Here is a 15,931-nt window from a genome sequence, read left to right on the forward strand (position 1 = left end):
ATTTGAGTTTCCCCAAAAGTGGACCTTGGGACAAAGATATAAGTCCAAGTCGAATACGTAGAAAATAATCTCAAATGAATGACAGGAAAGTATGATTGATGAAAGCCAGAAGTCTACCAGGCATGGTGGCTCACACCTGTAATCTTAGTACTTGGGAGGCTAAGACAGGAGGATCACAGGTTCAAGAACAGCCTCAGCAAGTTGTTAAGACTCTCCGCAACCTAATGAGACCCTGATTCAAAATTAAAATAAAGTATGGCTGGGGGTGTGGCGCAGAGGTAGAATGCCCCTGGGTTCCATCCCCAGTGACACACACACATAGAAAGGAAGGAACCAAGAAAGTGTGTCCTAGAGTGGCCATGGGCGTGCTGCCGGGCCTCGGCAGTGGGGGTCAAAAGAGCCTCCAGCTGCCAGCTCCTTCAGGGTCTCCTTGAGCTTGCTGAAGGCCATGCTCTCTGTGGGACAGTCCACAGCCAGAGGCTAAGAGGCCACAAAGCCCCAGTCATTTGGGCCCATGGTGAGACTCCCTGATGGGCAGCGCTCACTCACTCCCCAACCCTCTGCGCGTCAGCGAAGCTCCCACAGGCCTACACGGCAGCTCTGCCTTTCCTTCTGATCCATCCTGCTTTCTCCTCTTTCCTTTCACGGGCTTTGATTCCTAATAAACACCTCGTGCCCAAACTCCAGCTCAGCATCTGCTTCCGGAGACTGCGCGCAACTGGGGTGTGATCCCACTGGGAAACTCCAGGGGGCAGTGGAGAGCAATGCCTCGGAGCTGAGCCCTCCCCCACCCCAAGGGAGCTGGGGTGTTTATCCACCAACTCCCATCAGCCCCGGTGAGAGCTGCTCTGGGGCTGTTAAATCCCAGCCTTTGGGGCCTGCCCCAAGTGGCCACAGAGCCTCTCCAGCGGTCAGAGAGCAGCCTCAGAGGAGTGTGGGTGGGTGCTGGGCCGGGAGCCAGGCCTGGGCAAGGAAAGGGTGAGCGCTAAGAGGATATATGTGGATAAGACAACAGAAAATGCTAGATTCACAGGAAAGAATGTGAACAGCAGCGGAAATGGACGAACTACTGGCATCAACACAAATCAGTATCACCCAGGCAATATCAAGGGAAACAAGCCATTTGCAGAAGGATGCACACGATAGTACAAATTATTTTTAAAAAGTTAAAACACGCAAAACAAGAATAAATATTTTTGAGAGAGAGTAAAAGAAATATATGATGAACAACAAATTGAGGAGTTATAACCACTAACAAAGAGGGAGGGATGTTCTATTTCTTATGTAGGGTAGAACACACACCATTATATCAAATATCCTAAATTGTTTTTATGCCTGAATTTTTTTAATTTATTATTATTATTATTTATTTATTTATTTACTTATTTATTTATTTATTTTTTGGTGTGTGTGTGTGGTACTGAGGTTCCTGGAAGCCCTTCTACCTCCGGGCTACACTCCCAGACCTATTTTTACATTTTCATTTTGGAAACAGGGTCTCCTAAGCCAGCGCATGCGGCTGGCTTCCAACCTGCCCGATCCTCCTGTCTCTGCCTCCCAAGCTCGGGGATTACAAGCGTGCGCCACCACGCCCGGCCTATGCCTGAAATTTTTTAAAGTAAAAAATCATTAATGAACAGAACAAAATCTTATTAAATTAAACCAAATGACCTAAAATAGGCAATGAAAATTATAGAGAAAATGATGTGTTTTGCTTTTTTGTCTTTACTAAAAATCACATTAAAGATATGTTATTTTTGTTTGTTTGTTTTTGTTGAACTGGGGATTGAACCTAGGAGCAGTCAACCTCTGAGCTAACACACAGTCCTATTTTATTTTTTGTGTTGAAACAAGGTCTCACCAAGTTGCTGAGGCTAGCCTCAAACCTACAATCCTCCTGTCTCAGCCTCTCCAGTGCTGAAATTACAGGCCTCTTCCACCATTTCTGGCAAGATATTTTTATGTGTAAAAACTCATCCATGAAAGGGTACAAGAAAATGTAACATTAAAAAAAAAAAAGAGAAGGCCGGGTACAGTGGTACACATCTATAATTCCAGTGACTCAGGAAGCTGAGGCAGGTGGATTATAAATTTGCGACCAACCTGGGCAATTTAGCAAGAACCTGTCTCAAAATAAAAGATAAAGTGGTGCGTGCCTATAATCCCAATACTTGGGAGGATCACAGGTTCAGCCCCAGCCTCAGCAATGTAGGCCCTCAACAACTTAGTGAGGCCCTGTTTAAAAAATAATAATAATATAAGGCTGACTAGAGGTATCGCTCAGAGGTAGAATGCCCTTGAGAAATTCCCAATACCACCAAAAATAAATAAATAAAAATATAAAGGGATGGGGATGTAGCTCAGTGGTAGAGTGTCCCTGGGTTCAATAGAGTTGAAATACTTTCAACTTCACATCTTTATTGTTTGGATTTTTAACTCAAGCAGGTACTTTTTGTCTGTCTGTCTTTCTTTCTTTCTTCCTTTTATCTTTATTGAGGAGGGGTCTTGAGAATTATGCTCACAGGCATTCAACCTTCAAGCCACACTCCATATCCCTATTTTTTATGTATGTATGTATGTATGTATGTATGTATGTATGTATGTATGTATTAGTGGTACTGGAGTTCCTGGAAACCCTTCTACCTCCGGGCTACACTCCCAGACCTATTTTATACTTTTTTATTTGGAAACAGGGTCTCTTAACCTGCGCGATCCTCCTGTCTCCGCCTCCCAAGCGCGGGGATTACAAGCGTGCGCCACCATGCCTGGCTTATTTTTTATTTTGAAACAGAAGCTTGCTAAATTGCTGAGGTTGTCTTCAAACCTATCTTAGCCCAGGAGTATAAGCCTGTACCACAGTATTCCCGGCTATGTACTTTTTTCCTTTACAGATACTGCTTCTATTTTTTCATTTATTTATGGGGGGAGGTAGAGAGTACTGGTGATTGAATCCAGTACTCAGGGCTGTTCTACCTCTGAGCTGTACCCCCAGACCTCTTTAATTTTTTACTTTGAAAAGAGATCTAATTAAGTTGCGGAGGCCCTCACTAGGTTGCTGAACCTGACTTCAAACCTCTTGTCTCAGCCTCCCAAGGATTGGGATCACAGGCACATGCCACTTTACAAGCTACAGGTACTGCTTTAAAACAAGACTAAAACATCTTTAATTCCATTAACCGAACACTACCATTTCCATTTTTATTCAGTCCTTTCTGGACCTCACCCACATATTACATTCTTTGCTGAGTTGCAGTTCTATTGTCCTTGTATTTTATACCCTGCTTTTTCTACTTATTCATATGTGACACATCCATTAATGTTTCACCGTCTCTCTATAGTCGAAAATAATCATCGTGTTCGTGGCTACATAATGCTCTGTCATAACTCATAATAGTTCGCCAACCATCTCTTTATTTGGGACATTTATGTCGCTTCTAAACTTTAAATATTGAAATAACTTTACGATAAATATACTTGTGGAGGTTTTTGTTTATGTTAAATATAGTCTTCGCAGAAATCCCAGGGGTACAATTACTAAGTCAGAGGGTGTGATGATCCGCGTGGCCTTTGCCTAGCAACACAAAGAGCCTTCCCCTTGGCCAGGGCTGTTTACTTAAAGCCCTGGGGCCTCTCCAGTGCCTAGGAATCTTCATTTAAAAAATCTATTTTAGGCTTGTATTTGTTTTCCTGGTTGTCCGGAGAATAAAGAAGACTAGCGAGTCTAGAAGCTGGGAGCAGATGAAGATTTTTGATTTGCCAAAAAGATTTCTGTTTTCTAAGAGGCACAAAGAATTTAGGAGCAGGTAGACTGTGTGTGTGTGTGTGTGTGTGTGTGTGTGTGTGTGTGTGTTACTGGTAATTGAACTCAGGGGCATTTTACCTCTGGGCTATACCCCAGCCTATTTTATTTTTTTATTTTGAAACAGAGTCTTGCTAAGTTGCTGAGGCTGGCCTTGAACCTGCGATCCTCCTGTCTCAGCCTCCCAAACACCGGGATTACAGGTGTGCACCACCACACCTGGCTCAGACCTGATTTCTAGTCCTGATTCTGCTACTGTCGGGTTGGATAACCTTAAAGAAGTAACTGTCCCTCTCAAAGACTCGGATTTCTCCCCTCGAATGTGCCTTCCTCACGGGCTTGTCCCAAGGCGGCAGGGAAAACGCACGCTGAGTCCTGACAAGGTGGCGGGCACGTTGCAGGTGCTCAGCGGATGGATACGAGCTGCTCCAGGCTCCGACCAGCAGAAACACTCTCCCCTCGGACTGCACATCCAGGGTGGGACTTACCTTGCAGAGGCAGTTAAGCCGCATTCGTGCCGCTTCCTGGGGCCAAGGTCGATTCTGGGAAGAAGGGTTTGGGGCAGTGCCTTCCAGCTGTCATTTCCCAATGACTCTAATGCTGGTGGAAAGCAATTTTTAAAAAAATATTTGGTACAGCCGGGAGTGGTGGCGCACGCTTGTAATCCCCGCGCTTGGGAGGCAGAGACAGGAGGATCCCGCAGGTTTGAAGCCAGCCGCGCGCACTGGCTTAGGAGACCCTGTTTCCAAATAAAAATGTAAAAAGAGGTCTGGGAGTGTAGCCCGGAGGTAGAAGGGCTTCCAGGAACCCCAGTACCACCAAAAAAAAAAAAAAAAAAAAAAAAAAATTTGGTACTAGGATTGAGCCCAGGGGCATTCTACTTCTGAGCTATACCTCTAGCTCACGCCCCTTTTTAAATTTTGAAACAAGGTTTTGATAAGTTGCTGAGAGTCTTCCTAAGTTGCTGAGACTGACCTCCAACTTGCAATCCTCCTGTCTCGGCCTCCCAGGTACTGGGATTACAGGTATGTGCCATGGTGCTGGTGAGAATATTCAAAGAAAGGTAAGGAGAGAAAGAATGGAAAGAATCTTCTGTGAGATTGCCAGCCTATATGATCCGTTTCGCTCCCAGATGAGAGGAAACTGGTGTTTACTGAGCAGCTAACATGTCCCAGGTACTTCACAAGCCTTTTCTCTTTAGAGAAAATGTTAGGGGTTAGGATTAGGGGTTACCGTGGCCAGCAGTGAAGAGGGAAGGCCGGAATCCTACAGAAAAGGGATCTTGAAACAGTCTCGGTGACCTGTTTTGGGATCCTAGACCTGCCGTGTACTAGCCGGGGACCGGCACCCATTTCCTCTTTTGTGAAATAGAGAAGAAAGCGTTTCTATAAAGCAGCTGGGTGGTGTGGAGCCATAATTGACAATGTGCCTGGGTCACAGCCAGCAAGGAGCAGTGCGGAGGTCAGGCTGGGTCTCCGCCTCCACAGTCCATGTCCCTTCCACCACAGGCACCTGATCTCCGTGTGGAAGCCCATGGTCTGTGTGGTGCCAAATACTTGGGGGAAAAAAATTTTTTTTTGTTTTTTTTTGCGGTATTGGGGATGGAATCCAGGGGCATTCTACCTCTGGGTTACACCTCCAGCCCTATTTTTTATTCTTTAGTTTTGAAACAGGGTCTCACTAAGTAGCTGAGGCTGTCCACAAACCGTGATCCTCTGGTCTTGGCCTCCCGAATGCTGGGATTACAAGCGTGCGCCACCACGCCCAGGACTCATGTGGTATTTAAGTAAAGGATTCATCTGGGCTTTCTGTATTATGTTCTGAGTGTTCTATACTCGTGAAATTCATCTCTCCAGTCACTTCTGAAAGTTTTCCCTCTCATTCGGGAGTTTTGAAAGGATGGAGGTCCCATCTGGGTGCAGTGGTGCACGCTTGTACTTGGGAGGCTGAGACAGGAGGATCTCGGGTTGGTGACCAGCCTCAGCAATTTAGCAAGATCCTGTTTCAAAATAAAAAAAAAAAAAAATAGGGCTGAGATTCAATCCCCAGTATCAAAAAAAGAGGGACAGAATCTCCAAAATATAGAAAGATTTGCTGTGGAGCAGAGTCACGAGCTAGGAAGGGAAAGCCTGATACCTCAGCTGGGAACTGCTGCTCCTCCTTGGCTGACCACCTTCTCTGGAATTACTAGGCATCCTCACCCGATGACGCAAGTTCAGAGAAGAGCGAAGCCTCTATTTAGGGCCCCAGGGATGTTCACTCACCTCATTGACACTATTTGGTTAGCAGATAAGGAAACTGAGGCCCAGTCAGTCATGTTGGTCATGACTGTTGCTGGCGTCCATGTCTGAGACAAAATTACTAACCACCCTGTGTTTCTGGTAAACAGTGCTTAAGGCTTCACATCAATAGGAGTGATCGTATATGAGAGCATCACTGGCTGTGCAGGTAAATTACCACCTTGCTGAAGTAATCCCTGCCCGGAGCGCCGTGTGGCTGGAGCCATTTGGTTGGGTTTCTGCATTGAACGTGAGCTGGCCATGGTCTGGATTGGGAGAAAGATGTTCCACTTGTCAACACAGAGGAAACATTTATTTCTTCTTTCCTGGCCAGACTTAATACAGGACAGCATCTTGAATTTCTCTTTGCAGTGATCCTTATAGGAGGGGCTTTCCCTACCATACTACTCAATTTTCAGCCTGGTAAAGCACTAGAAATCAAAGGCCATACTGAAAATATTGGCTCAGCCCATAGAAGGTAATGTGCATCATTGTTCTGAGCCTCAATTATCTAGAGAATGGTTGAAGTTATATTTACCATACACAGAACTATGGCTTTGAATATAGTCTATAAACTGCGAGTGGTGGGGCATGCCTGTAATCCCAGAACTTGGGAGGCTGAGACAGGAGGATCACAAGTTCATGGCCAGCCTCAGCAATTTAGCAAGGCCCTGTTTTAAAATAAAAATAAATAAATAAAGCTGGGCATGGTGGCGGCTCACACTTGTAATCCCAGTATTTGAGAGGCTGAGACAGGAGGATCACGGCTACTTAGCTACTTAGTGAGGCCCTTTGCAACTCAGTGAAACTCTTGTTTCAAAATAAAGAATAGCTGGGCGTGGTGGCGCAGGCTTGTAATCCTCGTGCTTGGGAGGCGGAGACAGGAGGATCACACTGGTTCGAAGCCAGCCATGCTGGCTTAAGAGACCCTGTTTCCAAAAATAAAAATATAAAATACGTCTGGGAGTGTAGCCTGGAGGCAGAGGGCTTTCCAAGAACCTCAGTATCACCAAAAAAAAAAAAAAAAAAAAGAAAAAGAAAAGAAAGAAAAGAAAGAAAGAATAAAAAATAGGGCTGGGGTTGTAGCTCGGAGGTAGAATGCTCCAGGATTCCATCCCCAAGACCGCAAAATAAATAAATAAATAAATAAATAAATAAATAAATAATAAATAAGGCTACAAGTGTAGCTCAGAGGTAGAACACTCCTCAGTATCACACATACAAATGTGTGTGTGCATGTATATATAGAAAGATGGATATATATTTGGGATATATATACATATATATGTGTACATGTATATATCCAACCCCTGTCCTTCTTCTGAGCTCTAGATTCATGATGTACAACAATCTGTTGAACCACTGCTCTTGAGACCTGGCCTCAATTCTCAGGCTGCCACTTTCTGTGACCTGGGACAAGTTACTTATTTTAACTACCGCTGGGTACCTACCATGTGTCAGGCACTTTATAGCAATGATTTGTCCCCAGCACAATAATCGTTCCCATTTTACAATAATCAACATGCACAAAATGGAATTTTCCATCTCCTGCCCCCATCTCCTCCTCCTCCGGCTGGCTCTTCTCTGCAGCACCAAGACTTTTCATCCACCTGCTCAAGCCAGAGACCCAGACGCCCCAACTCCTCTCCCTCCTGCTCTACACTTAATCCATCAGCTAGCTCTGCGAAGTGCAGCGAGAACCTGCATCTTTTCTCCACATACACTATGTCCTTATGATTCCTGGCACCTTTTCTGCCAGGAACCTGTGGGTTCCTTAATCAGAATAATGTTTTGTTGCTTTTTTGTGGGGCAGGGTACTGGAGATTGAACCCAGGGGCATTCTATCTCCGAGATACACCCCAGCCCTATTTTTAATTTTTTAATTTTTTAGTTTTGAAATGGGATCTCACAAATTGCAGATGGCCTCGCTAAGCTGCTGAGGCTCACTGTGAACCTGTGATCTTCTGTCGCAGCCTCCTAAGTACTAGGATTGCAGGCCATGTGCCACAGAATGTTTTTAAGTGCGTAAAATAAAAGAGATTATCAAGGAAACCAGTCATTTGAAATATCAAAATATAGTGCCAAAAATATTTTAAAGAACGAATTTGTAGCTGGGTGTGATGGCACATGCCTGCATAACCTCAGCTACTTAGGAGGCTGAGGCAGGAGGACCACAAGTTCAAAGCCAGCCTGGGAAATTTAGAGAAACCCTGTATAAAAATCAAATATAAAAAGGGCTGGGAAGGTAGGTCAGTGGTAGAGAACCTCCAATTTTATGAACTATAGAAAGAAACATAGAAAAAGAGAGAGAGAAAGAGAGCAATATAGAAAGAAAATAGAAATATAGAAAGAGAGCAAATTTATGATATGTTAATGGATTGTGCTTCATTAATTTATTTACACATTAAAAGACCTAGTGGCATGTCATATCATCACCTGACTTCAGAGCATCCAGCAACATCCCGTCACCACCAATGAAATCCAGAGTCCTCACCGCAGCCAACGAGGCCTTCTGTGGGCCCGGGCCACCTCCTGAATGGTTCTGCCATGTTCTCTTGTGTGCTCCACCCCAGCCCGACCACAGGGCCTTTGCCCAGTAGGCAAAGCAACAATCACAACGGGCGGAGCTGGAAGCTATCCAAGTGTTCATGGACGGATGAGGAAGCAGGTGTGATATATACATACAATGAAACAGAGTTCAGCCTTAAAAAAGGAAGGAAATTCTGACGTCATCCAAAGTGGCTCCTTCCCTTCCCTGGAGCCTCGGTTCCAATGTCAGAGAGGCGTTCTCTGACCCCGGCCCTCCTGTCCATCACTCCCTGTCCTCTGTCTCTGAAACATGTTACATGGGCATCTGTGTCTATCCCAGTGGAACGCAAGGCCTCACTCACCCCCAGGGGACACACAGAGGGGCCTGCACAAATGGAGGGCTCCGAGGTCCAGTCTCCGCAGCCCGAGAGCTCTGTCCAGGACAAGGCCAGCCGGGACAACTGGTGAACGGGCTGGCCCACGAGCAGAGCCCTGCTCCAGTGTGTCCCCTCTGTTGGGCCTGGCTCCAGAAATGTGGCTTCTTGTCACTCACACTACCAAAGACTCCCCCTTCAGAACCTGCAGTGGGTCCAAAAGGGACCGGGCACCAGCAGAAGGGTCGTGCAGTGCGGAGCCCAGCCTCCGAAGGCCCGCGTCAGCTCTGTCACTCCCCACAGGCCCCGGCGCTCACGCTCCTTCCCCCGATGGGTCTCCCTCCAGCACCTCACGGGGCTCCCCAAGAGGACCACGGGTGAGCTCTTCCAGCCTGGCTGAGCTGAGAGGCCTGCCTCTGCTCAGCCCGCCTTAACACGGGCACAGCAGGTGTACAAACTGAGGCCACAGGCCGTAGACCTCAATATTTAAAAGTCACGAATCAATTTCACATAACTGACATGAAGTCTCCTCTGTCCTCCTCCCTGGACAAATATACCAACAACAAGGCGCCACGCCAGCTTCTCGGAGCTTCACTCTTTAAAGTTGCAGGTCTGAATGCGGCAGCAGGGGTGAGCTCCAGCCTGTTGGTCCCCTCCCTCCCATTTTGCCTTCACTCTAGCTCTGTTGACACCATGAGGAGCATCCAGTGAATGCACCTCAGAACCCACACCCCACAGCAACAGAAGAAATGGCAAGAGGGGCCACACAGCCTGGAAGCGGGCAGGGAATCCCGGAGTTCCTGGTACCCCGGCCATGGTCTAGTGGGGCGTACAGCCACTTAGACCATGCACTCCTCACCCAGAGGGCAGGCAGGGCTGGAGGAGGGCCAGAGCAGGCCTGGAAGGGAAAGCCCCAAACCAAGTGCTCCTGTTGCTTAGGTCTAACAGCATCGCCTCCTCCGACAGAGACAAAGGAGCATCCAAACAGTCAGGTGTGGTTGCACGCTCCTGTGACCCCAGTACTTGGGAGGCTGAGACAGGAGGATTGCAGGTACAAGGCCAACCTCAACAATTTAGTGAGATTCCCAGCAACTTAGTGAGAACCTGTTTCAAAATAAAAAATAAAACAGAGCTAGGCATGGCAGAAAGTTGTCTGTAATCCCAGTACTTGGGAGGCTGAGACAAGAGGATCAAAAGTTCAACACCAGTCTCAGCAACTTAGCTAGGCCCTCCAACTAAGGGAGACCATGTTTCAAAATAAAAAATAATAGGGCTGGTTGTGTAGATCAGTAGTATAATGCCCCTGGGTTCAATCATCAATATTCACACACACACACACACACACACACACACACACACACACACAGCATAAAAAGACTTCCTATACAAAAAGTGTCACATCAGTGCCTCTTCGGACACTAATGCCAAAGGTTCTGAGGCCATATTGCATTCTTCCAACCATGGACACCAATATCTAAGTACTTGCCCAGGAATTGTACTAACTCGTTATTCTCAACCTTTCCCTGGGCATGAACCTCAGGCTCTGGGGCTGAATCATCTCCTTTGACGGTCGCGTGAAAGCAGTAAGAGATGGAGGGAGTCTGGCGTCTGAATCACCAGGACTCTATTTTTGTCCATCGGTCATTGTAACTACTTTTTAGATAGGACTGGAACCTTTGAAAGTAGGATATTTATATTGTCTCTGGTGTCCTCTCTCTGGCCCTATAATCAAGGGCCAATGCCCATCCCTAGATCCAGTAAAGACATGGAGAAAGAGAAGTTGAAGCAGCTTGTCTGATGTCTGCAAGCAAGTCAGTTACTGGCAGGGCGAGGACAAGGAGCAGGAAGGAGCCAGGGTCCTGCCCCCGAGTGTCCTGCCCTGGGGGCTGTGCGCCCTGCTCAGCCTCGCTCCCTCTCCTGCTGCCCTTGGAGAAGAGCCAGCTCTTCCCATGTTCCCGAGCCTCGTGACTCAGGCAGCGGAGGCCGGGTGACCAACAGCGAGGCTCCTTGTTGGGCGCTTCCGACGAGGGGACCTGTGAACAGCAGGGAAGGACCCGAGAAGCAGCTCTGGGAGGACCTGTTTCTGAAAAGCAGAAAACAAACAGGCCAATACTGCCTTGAAATTAAATGCATGGTCTATGGAAACAAAATAACAGCCATGTGTTGAGAAATCACCATCCTCCCCGTGTCTGAGGACTCGGGCCCAGGATACAGGGAGGAAAGAGGAAAGCCAAGCAGTTCACACTGCTGCTTTTAGCCAGGCTCGTCCCACGGAGAGGCACCAGGGCCGCTGTTCCTTCCAAGGCTGTGACCGACCGCTGGATGAGCTGCAGAGAGCTCTCAGGAAGGTGGCCTGAAGAGTCGGAGCTTAATAAACAAAATAAAGAAAAAGCTTTCTGGGTGAAAGAATGACCACGTGGACATGCAGATGGGGGCCAGAAACAAGGGCAGAATGAAGAAGTCAGTGCTCTGTGTCCATGTTCTCACAGACGGCTGGAGTTCTGGTTGCCTCTGCTCCTGTATTTCTAGAACTGTTTTTCGGTTTGGAGTGTTGGATTCTGCATTTATCCACATCTTAATGATTTTTTTTTTTTTAATGAAGCAGGCATTTAATGAGAACAGCCAAACTCCAGTAAAGAGGCTTCCTCCATGCAGCTGGCTAGGAGAGGTCACATGAACATCTCGCCCCCTCTCACCCTCTGACCCACCCCCAGAGCCCAGAAAGAGCACAGATTGCCTCCCTCGGGGCCCTCCGAGGTCACCCGGGCAGAAACTGACATTCAGCAGGTCAGACCTACCCCGGCTGCATTGCAGTCATGGGGAAAACTCATCCCCCCAAGTCCACAGCTGAACTTTTGCTTGATTTTACCTAGTCCTTGTCCAGAAATTATGACAGTATTGATCATATTGACCTGTCTGTGACTTGACTGTGATGAGCCTTTGCTACTGTGTGTGTGTGTGTGTGTGTGTGTGTGTGTGTGTGTGTGTGTTCCTAGGGATTGAGCCCCAGGGGCATTCTACCTCTAATCTACACACACGCCCATTTTATTTATTTTTTATTTGAAACAGGGTCACACTTAGTTTCTGAGGACTTCACTAAGTTGCTGAGGCTGGCCTTGAATCTGTGACCCCTCTGTCTCAGCCTACATAGGTGTGCACTACCATGTCCACTTGTTGTTTAATTTTGCCTGTGTGTGTTTGTAGTACTGGGGATGGAACCCAGGGGCATTCTACCTCCAAGCAACACCCCCCAGCCCTATATTTTAGTCTTTTTACTTTTTTGAAACATAGTCTTACTGAGTTTCAAAGGGCCTCGCTAAGTAGCTGAGGCTGTCTGCGAACCATGATCCTCTGGTCTCTGCCTCCCAAATGCTGGGATTACAAGCGTGCACCACCATGCCCAGCCCCAGTTTACTGTTTAATTTTAAGGATACTTTTGTCTATCCAGCCTGGTCTTGAAGTCAGAAACCCTGGGCTCTGTTCGCAGGTGAGACGCTGAATCCCCTAGGATCTAAGTCTCCTAATTTGCAATAGTTCTCTGCCTCTCGCAGCCTGCTGTGGGAATCAAGTGCAAACTAGATGATGCATCTGAGCCTTCTATACAAAGATAAGCACTAGCGAGATGATTTTGAAATGTCTGCTTGATGCCAGCTGCTAATCTGAAAGCTTCACATGAATCGACTTATTTTATCTTCATAAAAACGCTACAAGGTGGGTACTGGTACCCTCACTCCTAGATAAAGAAACCGAGATGCCTGTCCATGACCACTCACCAGGACGCGCGAGCCCTCGGTCTGACTCCAGAGCCAGCGCTGTAAGTGCTACACACTCTTCTGAGTATCCACCCCACCACGTTGTCGGACTACACCTCAGTCAAGCCTATCTGTGTAGGAGTGGATGCAGGGATGGTGTTAGTGTTGACTCCCAACCAAAAGCTGATTTCAAGACTTGTGTAAGACTCACCGTTATTGCTTATATTTATCTGAAGCCCTTGATGGAAAGTTTTCTGTGAATTGGTGGCCCATGAGATTGTTACCAAAAGAAAACTGAGGCTCAACAGGTTAAAAACATTAGACCTGGCCGTGCATATTGACACATGCCTGTAATCCCAGCACTTGGGATGCTGAGGCAAGAGAATTGCGGGTTGGCAGCCAGCCTCAGCAATTTAGTGAGATCTTCAGCAACTTAGACCCTGTTTCAAAATAAAATAAAATAGGGCTTGGGGGTATATCTCAGAGGTAAAAGGCCCCTGGGTTGCATTCTCAGTACAAGGGAAAAAAATAAAAAACTTAGACCTAGGTCACCCACACAGGAAGCAGCAGGGGTGGAATTTGAACCCAAAGCCCCAGAACTTCACACACCCACCCTGAGCATAGGTCATCTCTCCTTATCAGTAAGTACATCCTGCTTAGATGCTGAGCCCAGGTAGGCTGAACACTGGGACAAAGCAAGGAATACATTTTATTTCCAACCACTGGAGGTTCTGAACACACAAAAAAAGCAATCATTAACCTAGTACTTGGAAGATGAGACAGCAGGATCACAGGTTTGAGAACAGCCTTAACAACTTAGCAATATCCTGTTTCAATTATTTATTTATTGTGTCTGTGTGTGTGTGTGTGTGTGTGTGTGTGTGTGTGTGTATGTTACCAAGAACTGAACTCAGGGGCATTCTACCTCCAAGCCACACCCCCAGCCCTATTTATTTTTATTTTGAAACAGGGTCTCCCTAGGTTGATCTCACTACTTGCTGAGGCTGTCCTTGAACCTGTGATCTTCTTGTCTCAGCCTCCCAAGTACTGGGATTACAGGGCTGTGCCATCACAACCAGCATCAAAATTTAAAAGATTTTTTTAAAGGCCCAGGGGTGTAGCTCAGAGGTAGAATGCTCCTGGGTTCAACTCCCAGTACAAAAAAAAAAAAAAAAATTATTTGGGGTGTAAGGCAAAGCAAAGAGGTTGTTTTGAAGCATGTGACCCTATCTGGGGGAGGGGGGGAGAGACAGGGATGGGACTCAACAGAGAGGCCCAGGGGACAGGCCTGCTGGGATCAGAGGCCCATTTGCCCAGCCTGGTGAAGAGAAGGAGTCTGAAATGAACAGGATTAACCATAGCCCTACCACATGGCTCCTCTGCACAAGGGGTGCCTCCCAGGTGCAGGTGGCACACCAGATTTTCCCAGGTGGAATCTGATCTCTGGACTCACCTTGGTATGGTACAAGTTCCATGCCTCTGCTTTGGAAGACCAGAAACACGCTTCTCTTTGAATGAGCAAACCCACCCCCTACCCGTACTGTTTAAAAATAAGAATAGGCAAAAACAGCAAGCTGGACTCCCCCAAAAAAGTGCTTTTCATCCCGGCTCCAAAATTAAAACCAGGAGGATGATTTCCAAAAGCTCTTTCAGTTTCCCAAAAGCGGTGTCCACCTCACGCTATCTAAAGACGGCTTTCAGAATAGCCCAGACAGGAGCCCGGAGCATTTTGAGCCACACAGGAGCTCCACTGAGTCACGGCTGAGACTTTTTTTAGGTCAAGTCTTTTCATCTAAATAAGGCACAAGAGAAGCTGGTGTTTTAAGCCCTTGTAACAAGATGAAAATAGCTCCCCAGTCTCCCTCCTCCCCACTTTTCCACCTCTGACACCTGACTTACAGAAGCCACCAGGCCTGTGACCAAGGGACCCATAATTCAAATTGTGGTTAAGGGAATACCAGCCAACAAGGCTCCTCTGTTAGCTTTGGACCAGCAAGTAAGCATGGGCTCCCACCCACCAGGCTCTGGCTTGGCCCTGCAACCCACGAATTTCTGAGATGAGACAGAGAACATATGTGGGGCTCCAATCACCAGCCCTACGAGGGACCAGCTGACCAAGCTGTCCTGGAGCTGCGGCCTTAAAGAAGCCACACTTTTTTTTTTTTTTTCCCCCAGATCTGGGGATGGAACCCAGAAGCATTTGACCTCCGAGCTACATCCCCTGCCCTATTTTTTATTCTTTATTTTGAAACAGGGTCTCACTAAGTTGCAGGGAGCCTCACTAAGTAGCTGAGGCTGTCCGTGAACCACGATCCTCCAGTCTCAGCCTCCTGAACGCTGGGATTACAAGCGTGCGCCACCACGTCCGGCTAAGAAACCACACTTCTGATGGGCAAACGTAGCTGCCTCTTCTGGAGTGTGTCCCTAGAAGAGGTTTAGATTAGAGGCTCCATGGTGAGGTCAGGCTGAAAAGAGAAGGTTGATCCTGAGCAGAGGAACAAATTGGGAAAGGAGAGACTTTCGTGCTCAAGTCCCGCTAAGCTACGCTGCGGGCTTCCTGAGGGCTGCACGCACGTGTCTAGTGCTTCACTTCACTGCACTTGCTGAAGCACAAGCTGTTCAATCGTGGAGCGGGGTCTGGCTGCACCTGAGTCAAGTCAGATCGATGAAATGAATCCAGCTGTGCCCCATGGCGTGGGTAACTAGAGAGACCACAGAGTGGTTAAATGGATAGTTTTGAGCAATCACATGGAAGCAGCTCTCTCAACCTTTACCGTGCTTTTCAAAGCAGTCACCACCTGTTCCATCAGCGGTTTGCAAACCTTGGCACATTGGAATCACCTAGAGAGCTTTCAAATACTGCTGCGCAAGCCAGGAGCGATGGCACACACCCCTAATCCCAGTACCTTGGAGGCTGAGACAGGAGGATCACAGGCGTGAAGCCAGCCTTGGCAACTTAGCAAGACCCTCGGTGTACTGCTTAGTGAGGTCATATTTCAGATTTTTAAAGAAGGGGTAAGGATGTATCTCAAGGTAGAATGCCCCTGGATTCAATCCCTAGTATAAAAATAAAGATAAATTAATTGCCACTCTGGCTTTTGTTGCCCAGGGGGAAGAGCAATGGTTGGACACGAATGCAAAGAAGCCACTGAGTGTGAGAGCCAGAGACAGTTTTTAATGGCCCGTGGTGAACCCTAC

The sequence above is a fragment of the Muscardinus avellanarius genome (genome assembly GCF_963383645.1).
Source record: "Muscardinus avellanarius genome assembly, chromosome: 3".
NCBI classification, from domain to species: domain Eukaryota; kingdom Metazoa; phylum Chordata; class Mammalia; order Rodentia; family Gliridae; genus Muscardinus; species Muscardinus avellanarius.